Source organism: Hyperolius riggenbachi, chromosome 2 (assembly GCF_040937935.1).
Source record: "Hyperolius riggenbachi isolate aHypRig1 chromosome 2, aHypRig1.pri, whole genome shotgun sequence".
In the NCBI taxonomy this organism is placed as follows: Eukaryota; Metazoa; Chordata; class Amphibia; order Anura; family Hyperoliidae; genus Hyperolius; species Hyperolius riggenbachi.
In genome coordinates this window covers 457,031,443-457,048,115 of record NC_090647.1, presented here as the reverse complement: position 1 = coordinate 457,048,115, position 16,673 = coordinate 457,031,443, and the positions used below count along the sequence as shown (strand labels likewise).

The 16,673-nt window shown below is 42.6% G+C and overlaps 1 protein-coding gene across 2 annotated transcripts in view; it reads left to right on the top strand.

Moving 5' to 3' along the window:
- Positions 1-16,673, top strand: part of SMG6 (SMG6 nonsense mediated mRNA decay factor) — a 444,365-nt gene that overhangs the window by 245,990 nt on the left and 181,702 nt on the right. The window lies entirely within an intron of this gene.

Here is a 16,673-nt window from a genome sequence, read left to right as displayed (position 1 = left end):
CCAGTCTCGGAAGTCCGTTAACACCTGGAGAAAATCTAGACCACTCCAGGACCTTCATATGCTTCTTCTTGAGCCACTCCTTTGTTGCCTTGGCCATTAGTTTTGGGTCATTGTCGTGCTGGAATACCCATCCACTACCAATTTTCAATGCCCTGGATGAGGGAAGGAGGAGCTTACTCAAGATTTGATTGTACATGACCCTGTCGATTGCCCCTTTGATGCAGTGAAGATGCCCTGTCACCTTAGCAGAACCCCCCTCTCCAAAGCATAAGGTGTCCACCTCCATGCTTGATGGTGGGGATAGTATTCTTCATGTCATAGATGGCATTCCTTGTCCTCCAAACACGGCGAGTTGAGTTGATGCGAAAGAGCTCTATTGTGGTCTCATTGTGAGCCTCTCTGCGGGACAGTCAATTACAAGACTATGTACTCTGTACAGTGCTCCGGAAGATGTCGACGCTATATAAATACTAAATAATAATCTGACCACAACACTTTCACGCAATTCTCCTCTGGATCATTTAAAAGTACAATGGAAAACTACATAAGTGTGTATATATGCTGTCTTGAGCAGTGGGACCTTCTGGGCTCTGCAAGATTTGAGTCCTTCATAGGCATAGTGTGTTAATTGTTTTCTTTGACTGTTTCCAGCTGCCCTGAGATCATTGGTAGGTTGCACCTGTATAGTTCTGGGCGTGTTCATCACTGTTCTCATGATCATTGCAACTCCACAAGGTGAGATCTTGCATTAAGCCCCAGACCGACTGAGATTGACATTTGTGAATTATCATGCCAACTGTTGTCACCTTCTCACCAAGCTGCTTGGCAGTAGACTTGTAGCACAGTCCAGCCTTGTGCAGGTCCACAATCCTGTCACTAGGAATGTGATCAGTTTGAGCAGCTGATAGATTTGTAAGGTCCTGATTTGCTGTTATGACTTCCTGGTTTACCACATTATCAGGACCAGCAAATCAGAACCTTACTAATCTATCAGCTGATCAAACTGATCACATGTTTCTCCATGAGTTCTCCTCATGCAGGGCTATCCCTACCTGTCACTAGCATCCTTGGACAGCTCTTTGGTCTTGGCCATGGTGGCTATTTTGGAATCTGATTGCTTCTGTGGGCAGGTGTCTTTTATACAGGTCCTGTACCAAACTAGGATTAGGAGCACTCCCTTACAGAGGGTGCTCCTAATCTCAGCTCAATACCTGCATAAAGGGAAGACACCTGGGAGCCTGAAATCTTGCTGGTTGATTGGGTATCAAACACTTATTACAATGCCCATCAAGCACTGACTTTAGGGCACCTGGTTTTTGAGGGTTCGCTAGCTATAGACTGTATACTGTACATCAGTCCCAACCTGCTTACTTCTTGCTTAAACCCCACAGGTGCAGCATGTTAAAGTCCACCCCAAACCTGTGTTTCTTTTTATCCTTGTACACTGTGAAGAATATTCAGAACATCAGCCAGGTTGTTATTGTTTGTTTCCCCATTCCTTTTACCATTCCCAGTAACAATAGGGCTCTAATGCGAGTAAGGGTAGCACTGATATAGACAAATGTAACATAATGTTAAACAATGGTTTTCTTTAGAATTTGTGAATGCTGTAGATGTTTTCCATATGGGTATTTTGGCCTTTTTAACATCCTATACGGAAACTTTCTGCACAGTTATCAGTACATGGTATTATCAATTTAAAGTGTACCTGTAGGGGAAAGAAAGTGCTGAAATGGGTACTCGCCTCAATAGAGGGACCCCTTTGGATAATCCGGAGGCTTTCACTGCCATGTTCCAGCATTGTGTCAATGGCTCACGCATGTACAGTAGCACGGATCTGATCAGACACTGCTTTTTCCGTCGAAGCCCAAGTTGGTCCGTACTACTGCGCATACCATACAGGAGCGTGGCCGCAAGCTTCGGTAGGACACAAGGATAGAATGGCAAGGTGGAGGGAGACGGGAGAAGCTTCTGGAGGATTCTGGTGTACCAAAGTTTTTTTTGTTTTTTTTTTCTTTTTACAACCTCCCAGGTCTGCAAGGCTGTGTTGTAGCTAATGGATGCTGTAACTTCAGAAAGAATACAGTCATGACTTGTGTAGCATTGCTTATCTAACCCTATTCACATGTCATTCGTACTCCTAGACTAATCACATTATTAAAAACCACTCATGTAAGTCTAAACTAAAGGGCTGAATACTGCAATTTGCAGCATTTTACATTAGTGTAATAAGAGAACCCCCTCAGTATTTGTCAGTTCAATTTCTATCCCTGTTTAAGAAATAGATCTCATCTTTTTGAAAAGGAAGGGAGTGAAGGGCACTGACAGATATAAAAATCAAAAAGAGATTCTAACTCTACCCCACTCAAAAACAAAATATTCCGTTATGGTAGAAACTGTAGAGTTTTTATATCCAACCTGCCGTCCTTGTAGAAACTTGTGTCCTGAAGCCGTGTCATGTCAGTGTAACCTGTCTCTGCATCTGCCCTCGCTGTCGATCTCTGAATCCCGTTCCATAAAAGAAGGGGTCTGCTCCCCATAACTTGCTTTAATTAATACCAGCATACACTGAGAGGGGACCACTGAAACACTCTGCAACCTATCAAACAGCAGCTGGCCTCCACTCAAACTGACAGTTATATTAAACCCTGGAATTTTAGGCAATAAAAAGTAAATGAACTGTTATTTTTGCCATCCTGCTGAAATAAACAGAGCTTAGGACTCCATCCATATGTCAGTGGGAGGGGGAGCCAATTGTTATGTGAGAGACCCACAAAGCAGGGCCCTGTATCTTAACCTCCATCGACAGCTGTGTATGTTTGCACTGACCCAGCCAATCCACTCGCACTGTACGCTCCTCGGGTTTCTCCGGCACGGTTTGCATACGCTGCTATAAGGCTAATTTGTCATGTAGTTAGTTGTTGAATGTGTTAGTGTTATTGATCTCATACGGAATCAATTAGTTAAGAAAGAAAAATTAGTGGGTGAGGTTAAAACTGTTAAAGAACCGTATTTCAGCAACTCAGTATTAAACATTAAGTCCTGAGTGGCTGTAGGCAGTTGAACACCTTGGAAGCACATGGTACCACAGTAATTACCTCAGAAAACGTTAAAGTACACAGGCCTCAATTCATGGAGCTTTATCAAACACTTTATCAAACGTTTGATAATTTACCTCATGGGTAAAATCTAATTTTGAATTTACTAAGGTGTTATATATTTATCGAATGTTTTACCGATAAAACGTTCAATACATATATAACACCATAGTGAATTCAAAATTAGATTTTACCCATGAGGTAAATTATCAAACGTTTGATAAAGTGTTTGATAAAGCTCCATGAATTGAGGCCACAGTGTTCTGCTATGAGAAGAGTGCTTGGTTTATGGTATAAAATATCCTTCATTAAAGCACAATGCATAGTTAGCTATTTTTGAGTGCCACAGATCCAGGTTGAGTTGGAACGGTAACACCCATTACTGACACCCAGGTTGCTGGTGCTTGTTCCATGTGACTGCTAGAGGAATACTTACTGTACAGACCTGCTACTCAGATACAACTGAGCAGCCTATTCTTTTCAGGGGGAAAGAGGAGTGGAGACATCCATTTAGACAGTGGAAGGTGCTGAATAATAGCAATTGACCCAGCATAGCAGATGGCCAAACACCAGTACCAACTCCAGGTTTTCACTAGAAATTATTATGCGCAATCTTCTTGGCTAAGAAAAGTCTTGTATCTGTGCATAGCTTTAGTGGCAGTTAGCTGGGTGGTTTGTCAGTTTTGGTTTTTTTTTCGCTTTGCAGCTTGAGTTGCATGTTAGGGTAATTTGGCTATGAAGTAATAATTGAGGATGTAAGGGAGTTATTCTTTTCTTTTATTCAGTTTTGTCTCTGAAAGTGAGATGAAACTCCATAATAAATAATAATAAAAGGAAATCCTAGTAAGAAATTACTTAAGCTTACATACAGTGGGATGCGAAAGTTTGGGTAACCTTGTTAATCGTCATGATTTTCCTGTGTAAATCGTTGGTTATTACATTAAAAAAATGTCAGTTAAATATATCATATAAGAGAGAGACACAGTGATATTTGAGAAGTGAAATGAAGTTTATTGGATTTACAGAAAGTGTGCAATAATTGTTTAAAATTAGGCAGGTGCATAATTTGGGCACTGTTGTCATTTTGATTCCAAAACCTTTAGAACTGTTGGAACTCAAAAAAGCTCTGTGATCCCTGACCTACGTACACAATCCAATTATGAGAAAGAGTATTTAAAGGGGGTCAATTGTAAGCTTCCCTCCTCCTTTTTTTATTTTTCTCTCTGAAGAGTAGCAATATGGGGTCTCAAAACAACTCTCAAATGACCTGAAGACAAAGATTGTTCACCATCACGGTTTAGGAGAAGGATACAGAAAGCGGTCTCAGAGATTTCAGCTGTCTGTTTCCACAGTTGGGAACATATTGAGGAAATGGAAGACTACAGGCTCAGTTCAAGTTAAGGTTTGAAGTGGCAGACGAAGAAAAATTTTGGATAGACAGAAGTGACGAATGGTGGAAACAGTCAGAGTAAACCCACAGACCAGTGCCAAAGACCTACAACATCATCTTGCTGCAGATGGAGTCACTGTGCATCGTTCAACCATTCGGCGCACTTTATACAAGGAGATGCTGTATGCGAGAGTGATGCAGAGGAAGCCTTTTCACCGCCCGCAGCACAAACTGAGCCGCATGAGGTATGCTAAAGCACATTTGGACAAGCCAGCTTAATTTTGTAATAAGGTGCTGTGGACTGATGAAACTAAAATTGAGTTATTTTTGGGCATAACAAGAGGCGTTATTCATGGAGGGAAAAGAATACAGCATTCCAAGAAAAACACCTGCTACCTACAGTAAAGTATGGTGGTGGTTCCATCATGCTGTGGGGCTGTGTGGCCAGTGCAGGGACTGGAAATCTTGTCAAATTTGAGGGACGCATGGATTCCACTCAGTATCAGCAGATTCTGGAGACCAATGTCCAGGAATAGGTGACAAAGCTGAAGCTGCCCGGGGGCTGGATCTTTCAACAAGACAACGACCCTAAACACTGCTCAAAATCCATTAAGGCATTCATGCAGAAGGGCTACTTGTTCTGGAATGGCCATCTCCGTACCCAGACCTGAATAGAATTGAAAATCTGTGGAAGGGGTTAGAGAGCTGACCATGTTCGGAAGTAATCAAACCTGAATGAACTAGAAATGTTTTGTAAAGAGGAATGGTCCAAAATACTTTAAACTAGAATCTCGACTCTCATTGGAACCTACAGGAAGCGTTTAGAGGCTATAATTTCTGCAAAAAGAGGATCTACTAAATATTTCATTTTTTTTGTGGTGCCCAAATTTATGCACCTGCCTAACTGTGTTTAAACAATTATTGCACACTTTCTGTAAATCCAATAAACTTAATTTCACTTCTCAAATATCACTGTGTGTGTCTCCTATATGATATATTAATTTAACTGACATTTTTTTTATCGTAACCAACAATATATCCAGGAAAATCATGACGATTAGCAAGGTTTCCCAAACTTTCGCATCCCACTGTACACTGTAGTCAGATTTAGGAGAAATGTGACCATATATAAAAACAATTATTCATCTTTACCATTTCTCTGTGATGCCAAAAGTAACATCACTTTTGCTCTTTTATTTTTATTTTTTTACCGTTAATATTCCCTCCTCACTGCCATAGCTTCTGTCCCTCTCTCAGGAAACATCACCTAGACTAAAGCTGTGCATCACTGTGCAAACTTTTCAAAGGGAGGGGTGATTCAATTGCCCTCTGGTCAGTGTCCTTACGTTATCCAAAATAGGAAGCTTTCTGTAATTTGCATGCTGAGATAAGCTTGTTACTGTAACTAAAAAAAGCCGAGATAAGCTTGTTACTGTAACTAAAAAAAGCTGAGATAAGCTTGTTACTGTAACTAAAAAAAGCTGAGATAAGCTTGTTACTGTAACAAAAAAAAAAACACTTCCACAATCCCACTGGCACTGCACAGTCCCTGCAGTTATTTAATGGCCCCCAGACCAGGTAAAAAAATATGGGGGACCTATAGGGACTTTTTTTTTTTTAAGGGGGTTTACATATATTGTTGGGGCACTAATTATTTTTGTGCATTTTTTTTATTGTTGGATGTTACAGCCCCCTTTAAGGTAGTCCTATATCAAAGCAATTATAATAAAATGTGTGTGGTTCTTCCATGATACAAGGTCATATTAGATCCTTTCTAATAGAAATTGCCAATTTGCCAAATTTTTATTATACTAGCTATTGATTATTCACCTACAGGGGGAACTGCTGCACTTAATTTCCTAGTCCCATTGTTCCATGGGAAACCATCTTCAGAGGGAAAAATCTGTCTAGACCATGATCAAAAGAGCCAGCAAGTTAGGATGGTTGATGACTTGGAGATGGTCAGAGCAGCAGCTTTGTAGTGCATTGGGCAGTACAGAATCACAGTGCAGTAGTTGGTATTTAAATATCGCCTGCCCCCACCATGGATACTGACTGGGGCTAGCTTCAGATGGGTGTTGGTGCAGAAAATCATCAAGTACCAGTTGTTTGGGTGATGTTTACTTCTTCCACATCCCACATGCTGTAATGTAATGGCATTGTGGTCTCTAGAGGGGAAGTGCAAGTTAATGCATCGGTGGTTCCCAAGTGTTGCATCATTTCACACAGTGTCGTTTTTCTGAGAACGTAGAACTTTGCACTAAACCATGTTTCTCAGCACACTCATTCATAGCCCACTGGCCGAAGGCCACTTGCAGGTCAATAATGTACACCAAATGCCATTTTAACGCCTGAGTGAAAAGAAATAACCCATTTCTTGAATGTTATACTATTATCGCTACATATCAGTATGACCTAGAATTGGCACCGCCTTGTAGTGTGGAAAACTAAAGGTGGCCACACATCAGGCGACTTGGTGGATCGACCATCTGATTTGATTATTATAATCAAACCTGATAAAAATCCTTGCCGCCAAGAGCATGCCCGATTGACGATGCAGCCTATTTCGGGCTGAAATTGGTCACATGTATCGATCGGACATGCTGCAAGATGTCGGGCTGATGTGTTTGATCGGGTGTGTGATGGTAACAGCATGGGATATCGGGACAAACACGATGGAACCCCTGATGCTCTCCCCCCGTACATGAATACACGTACCGCCAACCATGTGGAGTGCCTGTATGGGAGGAAGTGCATAGATAGACAGCGGTGGACCCCAACAGGTAAAGTGTTCAGGCACTGGGGGGAGCACCGGGAGCAGTGAGATGGCGCCACTAGGCAGATTCCCGCAAGGCTTCATCCTGAAATTGACCGGGAAGTGGCCTGCAGCATATGGGCAACCAACAGATCTTATTCAGATTCAGTCAGAGAGAGATTTGTCAATTGGTCGAATCTGCCCACCATCGCTATATGTATGCCAACCTTAAAGGAAAGATCAGGGCAAAAAAAAAATCTACTTGGTGCTTTCTCCAGCTCTTGGCAGCCTATCTGTCCCTCCCTGCAGCTCCAGTGTCCCGGGATCCCCTCCGTTGCAGATCTTCTGTGCCTGTGCGCGATCGTGCTCACGTGACCTGAAGTGTTCTACACAGACGGAGAGCTACTGCAAGGGAGGGGACCTGAACTCTTGCACAGGACAGAAGGAAAACCTAGAGAAATGCACCTTGTATATATTTAGGGAGTATAGCCGGTCTAATTCCCTCTTATCTCACCACTGTAATTTGATCTCTCAGCTGTGTCAGCTCAGGAATCTCCTCTGCCATGCCTGAGCAGCTAATTTGTAAACACAAGTTGTTAAAAAATGTCTGCTTAAATGAAAGCAGGAAGTAGACACACTGCAGATTTATTGCAGGATTTGTATCAGCTGTAACAAAGAAATGTTTTTCTTTAAAGGTTATGCTGTTGCGTATCTTTTAGATCAGAGAGGAAGTTCTGAGTTCAGGTCCACTTTTAATACTGGAGGTTCCCTCAGATAGTCCATAATCTATTACTTCCTTTTCTTCTATATTGGAGGATTGGAAAAGTTATGTCTTTGCCCTCCCTTGCTAGATGTGAGCTTAGAAAGACTCAGCTGAACTTGAGCTTTCAAGAGGTCATCTTGTCACCTGGTAATTGTTCTCATTCAAGGAGAGCGTGTAGTTGTGTTACCTAGGTGAAAATACATTTGCCGTGGAGAGGTGCTCTGAGCTGTTACATGTGCGCTGAATGAAACCTGATCAGTGTTGGACCATGCTCCTTCCTTCTGCTTCTATTCAGTGTGTCTCTCCTCATTACATTGTCTTGCCTCCCCTCTTCTCATTCTTTCCCCTCTCTTGGCCTCTTCTACTCTCCTTGATTGTCTGTTTCGCTGCCTCTCTTCTTGTCACAGTTGTTGTTTTCAGTTTGTTTACTTTGCAAGCCTTTTCTGTGTGACTTGGCGCAGCTTTCTGGCACAGGATGTGTGTGACCGGAAGTGCTCGGCCCAAAGCGGGCAGCAGGGGCATCCCGAGGGTTAAAGGCACGGACGTGCAGCTTTATCTCCCAGGAGGCCCTGTGCCCCCCACTCAACATGCATCCGGTGCCTGCTCCCTTCTGATATCTGTCAGACCTGAGGGGCAGAACAGGATCTTTCCTGGGGTTATGTCAAGTTCAGTCCTTTTAACTATTAAAACACTATTTGGCTTTCCAGAGTCCACACTGTTCCCATTACCTCACTGGCCAGCCTTCCCACTGTTTATTTCATACTTTTTTCCCCCTTCTGCACGCTTTTGACAGATTTTAGAGAGCTTGAAGATGATGAACCCCTCTGACAAGAAGGAATTGGAGGAAGGGGGGGGGGGGGGGCGCTTTATTCTAGTGATTGGGGGGGGATTATTGTTAGTGGTACAGAGTGTTCTCTCTAACTGCCATCACATGCTCAATGGCAAGATGTTTTGTGTCAGCGGGTGTTTCCTGGTGTAGAGGCTCTGCCAAATGAGACAGCTCAGAGATTTGGCACCTGGTAGCTCATCTTTTCATTATTACACAAAACTTTCCTTATGGCTCTTCCACTCTGAACATAAACCTGTCTTCTATATCTAACCATGATTTTACCTGTCTTCCCATTTTCTTCTACCTCTTGACTATTGCTTGAATGAAATGCCACATGTTCGTGCAGTTTTGTTTTTTTCTAATTTAGATTGCTGTTTCTTCGTAAGTCATAGTCTGACAATTTTGTGCTGATTTTGACTCGGCCCTAAGCTCAACTTTAGGCCTGCTTTAAAGGACACCTGGAATGAGAGGGAGCGGGAAACTGCCAGATTTATTTTCTTTCATACAATACCGGTTTTCAGGCTGTCCTGCTGATTCTCTGCATGATTCTCTTCAAGCATGAAGATCAGCTGTTTCTGACTGAAATCTGACTGGTTTAGCCTCATGATTGTTTTCAGGTGTGTGATTCAGATGCTACTGCAGCCAAAGAGAACAGCAGTGTATCTAGGTAACTGGTACAGCAAAGTCCCTGTTATGCAGAACTCAGACAACTGGAAGTCTCAGCTAACCGGCATGCCTGTGGGATAACAGGGACTTTATTTTGGGCGGGCTTTGAGGCTTTTAAAATCCCTAATGAGCCTCCAGCGACCTCTAGCAGCCTCCATGCAGCACCTAGGGTGCTCCTAGCGGCTTCCGGCATCCGTGCACGTAAATCAGTGTGTCACGTGACCCGATGTAGATCAGGTGACATGCCAGCTTTCGTGGACGGTGAAGCCGGAAAGCTGCTAGGAGCCCACTAGGTGCTGCGGAAAGGCTTCTAGACGTCGCTGGAGCCTCGGTAAGTATTGGGGGGGGCGAGGTGCTTTTTAGGCCGGCAAGCACAGGTATCCGGTATTAGGCAATACCTGCTGGTGCCGGATAAAAAAATGGCAGCCTCCATATTCCTCTGTCAGGTGTCCTTTAAAAGGGTAAAGACATTTGGAAGTGGTGCTAAAACTTTCCTGTAAACTACATTGGGGATTTCTTCCAATATGCCAAACTTGGAAGCATGTTCTTGTAACCCATCTCCAGAATTGTCTATCACTACACCTAGCCACCTATGCAACACTGAGCCCCTCCCATTGCCAGTGTTGATTGGCAGCAGGGCAGTAAGTAAAACCAGAATCCGAAGCAAGAATGTCCTAACTGGGACTAATGAATATATGGTAAATAATAATGAAAAAATGAAGAATATAATGTACTGTAAGAATTAAGCCCAGTACATAATTGCTTTACTAGGGTGGGCCATTTATATGGATACACCTTAATAAAATGGGAATGGTTGGTGATATTAACTTCCTGTTTGTGGCACATTGGTATATGTGAGGGGGGGGGGGGGGACTTTTCAAGATGGGTGGTGACCATGGCAGCCATTTTGAAGTTGGCTATTTTGAATCCAACTTTTTTTTTCAATAGGAAGAGGGTCATGTGACACATCAAACTTATTGGGAATTTCACAAGAAAAACAATGGTGTGCTTGGTTTTAACGTAACTTTATTCTTTCATGAGTTATTTACAAGTTTCTGACCACTTATAAAATGTGTTCAATGTGCTGCCCATTGGGTTGGGTTGTCAATGCAACTCTCTTCTCCCACTCTTCACACACTGATAGCAACACCGCAGGAGAAATGCTAGCACAGGCTTCCAGTATCTGTAGTTTCAGGTGCTGCACATCTTGTACCCTCTTCGTATTGAAAAAACAATGGTGTGGTATATGGGGTACAAAGATAGTGGGGCCATTCTTCATCAATGGAAACCTCAAGGCCACTGGATATGCGAAATTGCTACATGATGATGCGTTTCCCTCTTTATGCACTGAAGCTGGCATGTTCCCTGAGTTTTTCCAGCAAGATGGTGAACCACCACATTATGGGTGTCAGGCCTGAGCATTCCCAGATGAACAGTTTCCTGGAAAGTGGATTGGTCGTCGTGGGCCATTTGAATGGCCCCCAAGGTCTCCCGACCTGGCCCCCAAGGTCTGGCGACTTGACCCCCTTGGACTTTTATCTTTGGGGTCATCTAAAGGCAATTATCTATGCTGTGAAGATACAAGATGTGCAGCACCTGAAATGATGGATACTGGAAGCCTGTACTAGCATTTCTCCTGCGGTGTTGCTATCAGTGTGTGAAGAGTGGAAGAAAAGGGTTGCATTGACAATCCAACACAATGGGCAGCACATTGAACACATTTTATAAGTGGTCAGAAACTTGTAAATAAGTCACGAAAGAATAAAGTTACGTTAAAACTAAGTACACCATCGGTTTGCTTGTGAAATTCCCAATAAGTTTGATGTCACATGACCCTCTTCCTATTGAAAAAACAAAAGTTGGATTCAAAATGGCCACCATGGTCACCACCCATCTTGAAAAGTTCCCCCCCTCACATATACTAATGTGCCACAAACAGGAAGTTAATATCACCAACCCTTCCCATTTTATTAAGGTGTATCCATATAAATGGCCCACCCTGTACTTTGAGGTCCAGTAGAGCTGTTAGGCAACTTGACATCCATACATAATAGGGCTGTAATTTAGCATTAACGTTATACACTACGCTTTTGTGACATTAGCACAAAAGTAAAACTTGCTCCAGAGTTCCCCTTAAGTTTAAGATTTGCTTAGAAAGAAATGGCATTTCAAGCCTTTCCATGGGAAATGGGTCCATCAAAGACTTGTTTATTACTTTCCCTGTTGAGGAGGCAGTATACCTATTACCTTTTCCTGGCAGGTGTGGCTTTCACACTAAATACCCCCTTAGACAAACTCTGATAAAAGCCCTACCCGATCACCATTGTAAATCTCCCTCCTATGGTTGCTTAAATGGAGTAGGAAACATCACAAGGGAGACAGAGGGAGGGGGTATTTGAGGTCAACTCAATTTAAATAGGTGAATTAAAGTTTTCTAGCATAATTTCATATTTTCATATATAACAGTCTTAAGAAAATGAGTGGGACACAGCATCCATGTGTCAAGGTAACAATCTTCATTATAGCACCTTCTGCCACGGAGATGTTTGATACCTATGAACACCAGAGAACCTGATGACTGTATAATAATTTGCATATATACTGTCTGATTTATTGCCACACAGATATGATAGACATTTCATATCTCTTTCTGCACTATTGAGGGGTGGAACCAGATCAGATGTCAGAATCTGCCCATCTCTCATTGCAATCTCCACCCCAGGAGAGAGGGGGATAAAAGTCTGAAAAAAAAAAAACAGGCCGTCAATTGTCCTTCCATGTTGAATCAACCATCACTGATCCATCTGCTAGGCCAGTTGGACCCAGGCTTATATTTGTAATATTAACAAAAGAACTTTGTCATCTTCTTGGATTTACAATTTCCAAGAGAGACTGTAATTCCATAGACTGCTCAGACTTTATCCAGTTATCATTTCTACTTTTTTTCCCAATATTTTTTATCTCAACCTGTTCCTTCAATACATTTTTTATTTTGACTGTATTCTTTATATGCACTTTTTTGTTAAAAATAAACGATTAAAAATAATTTGTCTAAGAGCTTGTTCTGAATATCCTCTGCAAAGAATCCAGAGGCTTCCCTCTGCTTAGGTAATTGTTTTTTTTACATTGTTTGCCTTGGGTTTACATTAAGGTTATAATCATCTGTTGAGCTGCATTGCTGGCCACAAAGAGATAACCTCACACCAGCAGAAGAAGGTGGTTGGTAGTTTTAGGTGACCTGTGCTCACTGGAAGAGACTAGTTAGTGTCCGCTCCTAGCCCATTCCACACTACTTGACATGAGTTACGATCATATAAGGGAGGAGTTTGGGCAGCACACAGAAAACTAAAATTATACTTACATCAACAATAAAGGAAGTATGCATTCCAGGCAGTCCAGAACTTTCAGATTATCTATTGAAAAAACTACCAACGTACAGTACACATACTTTGTACATTGCTAATGAATGCAAACTCTGTCCTATGCATTATCTAGCAAACCTAGCAAAACTGGTGGCTGCAATAGAGCTGTGATTTCTACTTTAGCCCAATATGGTTTGGGCCTACTTTAGGCTACATAGCCTGCTGCAGTTCCACATTGTGGGTGTCGTTGATTGGACTTTTCATCTCCTTTAAATGAAGACTCTGCTTTTTTCACGTTACTGGTCCCAGATATCTTTGCTTTAGATCACATGACTTGAAACTAAAGCGCACAGGTTTTAATTTTTGCTGATTTTAAATACCTCTTCTCACCTCTTATTTTTAAAGCAGACCTAAATATTTACTTTCAATCTTCCTTAACCACCCTGGCGTTCTATTTTTTTATGGCGTTTGGCCGCGGGTGGGTTTTTTTACACTTTTTTTTTTTTTTTTAAATCATGTAGCTAGCCTTCACTAGCTACATGATTCCCCCCTCCCTGCACCATCCCGCCCACCCCTCCGATCACCTCCGGAAATCATACCCAACAGGAAACCCGCTCTGAACGGGATTTCCTGTTAGGCCTTCCCTCGATCGGAATGACGTCATGGCGTCAGGGTGAGTCCCGATCCACCCCATAGCGCAGCCTGGCGGTGATTGGCCAGGCTGCGCTGAGGGTCGGGGGGGTGGCCTCTTTCACGGCGCGTATCGGCGGCGAGCGGCGGGGATCAAATTAAACACGCAGCTAGCAAAGTGCGAACTACGTGTTTTAAATTTTTTTTTTTAAAAAAAGACCCACCAGGGGCTGAGCAATCCACTACGGCTGTACTGGAGGAGCTGAGCTCATCCATACCGTTAAGGTGGTTGACGTGCACCTGAGCCGTAACATTTTAATAATAAAAAACAAAACATACTGTCTGATCTGGGGGGTGTGGGCTACTCGGAACAGGTAGCCTCAATTACTGTCGCTCTCACGACACTGCAGCTCTGGCTCTGTGTTTCTCATCATATCGCAGAGGGGCGGGTAGAGGCGGGGAATGGGTGGAGGTGGTTCAGAGCTGAGTCACTGAGAAGAGGGAAGGGGCGTTCCTAATGTCAGAGGAGGTGTTTTTGCAGTAGTGCCTCTACTGCAAGGGATGCCCTTCACCAGTTAAATGCCGACAAGCTGCTTGTCTGTTTCCTGGGGATGACAGCATGGTGCACAGGGGCAGAGTGGCGCGGAGGGTACACGGATGCATGGCATAGAGCAGGAAACATGCCTCTGTGTCCCATTTGCCCACCTCCCCCGCCACCTTGGGTACATTTTAAGCATAAAAGGATTCAGAATAAATGAGGCTTTAGGCAAGGTAGCAGTTTTTGCCCACCACGGATTATCACCTGGCTTTTTTGTTTGTAAGATGTAGTGGGGGCTAACATCCACCAGGACCCTATAATCTCTCTAGGCCCCAGGCAACTGCCTAGTATTGCCTTGTGGATGATCCGGCTCTGACTGATAGACACCCCTTCATATTCCAGCTTTCAGTTAATGGTAATGAAGTAATAGCATGAAAATGCTACGCTGAAATTGCTTATCCATAGCGGATGTCTGAAGACTCCTAATACAGTTGATCCTGATATCGCTGCACAGGACAGATGTGTAGCTAGATGTACATGAAATAATTATGAAAACATATTGCCTGCTCAGCTAAAACACTGCTAGGGAAAGCACTTGAAAGACGTATTAGAAGTCCTCTATAAACATTTCAGCACTCATCACTTGTTCGAAGGCTTTAACCTTTACGTCGTGATTGGAAAGTATTTATCACAGGTTATTTAATATCTGTGATAACACATATCAGTCATCCATGCTTTTTAACATGATCTGGCTATTCTAGGAATACATAGGTGCTGCCATTGCTTGTAATTTTCTCACCGAAAGGCTGCACCTGTAGCTTCGTTATTTACATTATTTAGAGTGTAAGCCTTTGGCAGGTCCCTCCCTCCTTGTGTATCTTATGTATTTATTTTATTTAAGTATTTATATAGTGCCGACATATTACGCAGCGCTGTACAGACTATATTGTCTTGTCACTAACTGTCCCTCAGAGGGGCTCACAATCTAGTCCCTACCATAGTCATAAGTCTATGCATGTATCGTGTAGTGCATGTATCATAGTGTAGGGTCAATTTAGGGGGAAGCCAATTCACTTATCTGTATGATTTTGGAATGTGGGAGGAAACCGGAGTTCCGGAGGAAACCCACACAGACACGGGGAGAACATACAAACTCCTTGCAGATGTTGACCTTGCTGGGATTAGAACCAGGTACCCAGTGTTGCAAGGCAAGAGCGCTACCCACTATGCCACCGTGCTGGCCTTATTTGATTGTGTACTCTTCCCATAACGTGAACTTGCATTACTGTGACAACTACTCCAGTGTATTATTTGGCATTGTGTGTCTTACTGCTTATTACAATACAATATACCAGAAGTTTACTGTATCAGAAATGGTCATACTCAAGCACATAATGTATACTGTAGTACTGGATCTTAATTCCGTCAATAATTAGGAGTCATTTTTCCTTTTCAATGCCCCAGAAAGCGAGCACAGTGTCTAAGCTAGATCAAAATGCACAGTGCTCATTATGCAGGGGTTTGCATGCAGTAATCACTCAACAGCTTGCACAAGAAGTATAGGTCTCACCAGTCCATGCAGGTACGGTACTAATGGTGTGCATCTCTGTCGATCTGTTTGTGCGGCCTGGATGATATTGTAGCGTTGCAGCCATGCACAAGCATGTCAAAGATAATAGGCAATCCCCTCAGTAATCAGACAGCAGCTTACTCAGGAAGCACAGGACTCACTGGCTGGTGCTTTTGAGGCAATCCACACAGGCCCAGAGTAGTGTGCAGAGCGCGAGTAGGCTACAAGTGGCTGCCAGCTTATCCACCACGGTTCATGAGTCTCCATCTGACATATGAATCATGCGCCCGCCCACTTTCCTCTATAGCCAGATAAAGAATAGCGAAGGGGCCAAAAAACATGTTTACTATAACAGAAGTTCTAATATATCAGCATTTACTACTACAGGAGATACTTCCTTAAACTTATAATGGTGCTGTGCCAGGACCTGGACACTTAGTTTACTATATTAGAATGTTTACTATAGCAGATTTTACTATGTTGGTGCTATATAAATCCAATAAATAATAGTAATACAGTCCCCTATCTAGAACCAGCATTTTGCAATTGCGATCCAGCGTTCTGCCTGCATGCATGTTCCAGGGCAGTTGACTAACTAAACCATGGAATAACATGACATATGAGTTAATAATACAGCAGTGGCAGAGTCTATATTTAGTCTATATTTCTATTATCATGGGTTAACTGTAATGGAAGTAAGATTTATTTAAAGCTGATCTATTACTGTTGGTTAATGCATTTTGTTTTACAATGATAGATGTATTTTTATGTATTTGCACAGCACTGCTTTTCCCACCACTTTGCACAGTGTGAGGAATAATTCACGTTGTAAGCTGCTGCCTGATTACTGAGAGAATTACCTGTCATCTGTGACCTGCTTGTTCCTCAAAGGAGCTCACAATCTAATGCTACCATAGTCATAAGATGGACACGCGTTACAATTTTTCTGTTCGATTGTACTGCAATTCGATGAAAGCTGTTGGTTGTACAGAAGGTTTTTCTTTTTATTCAACCCAAATCACTGCTGAAGTACTCAGTGCTATATAAATACGTAGTAATGAGCAGATTTCCT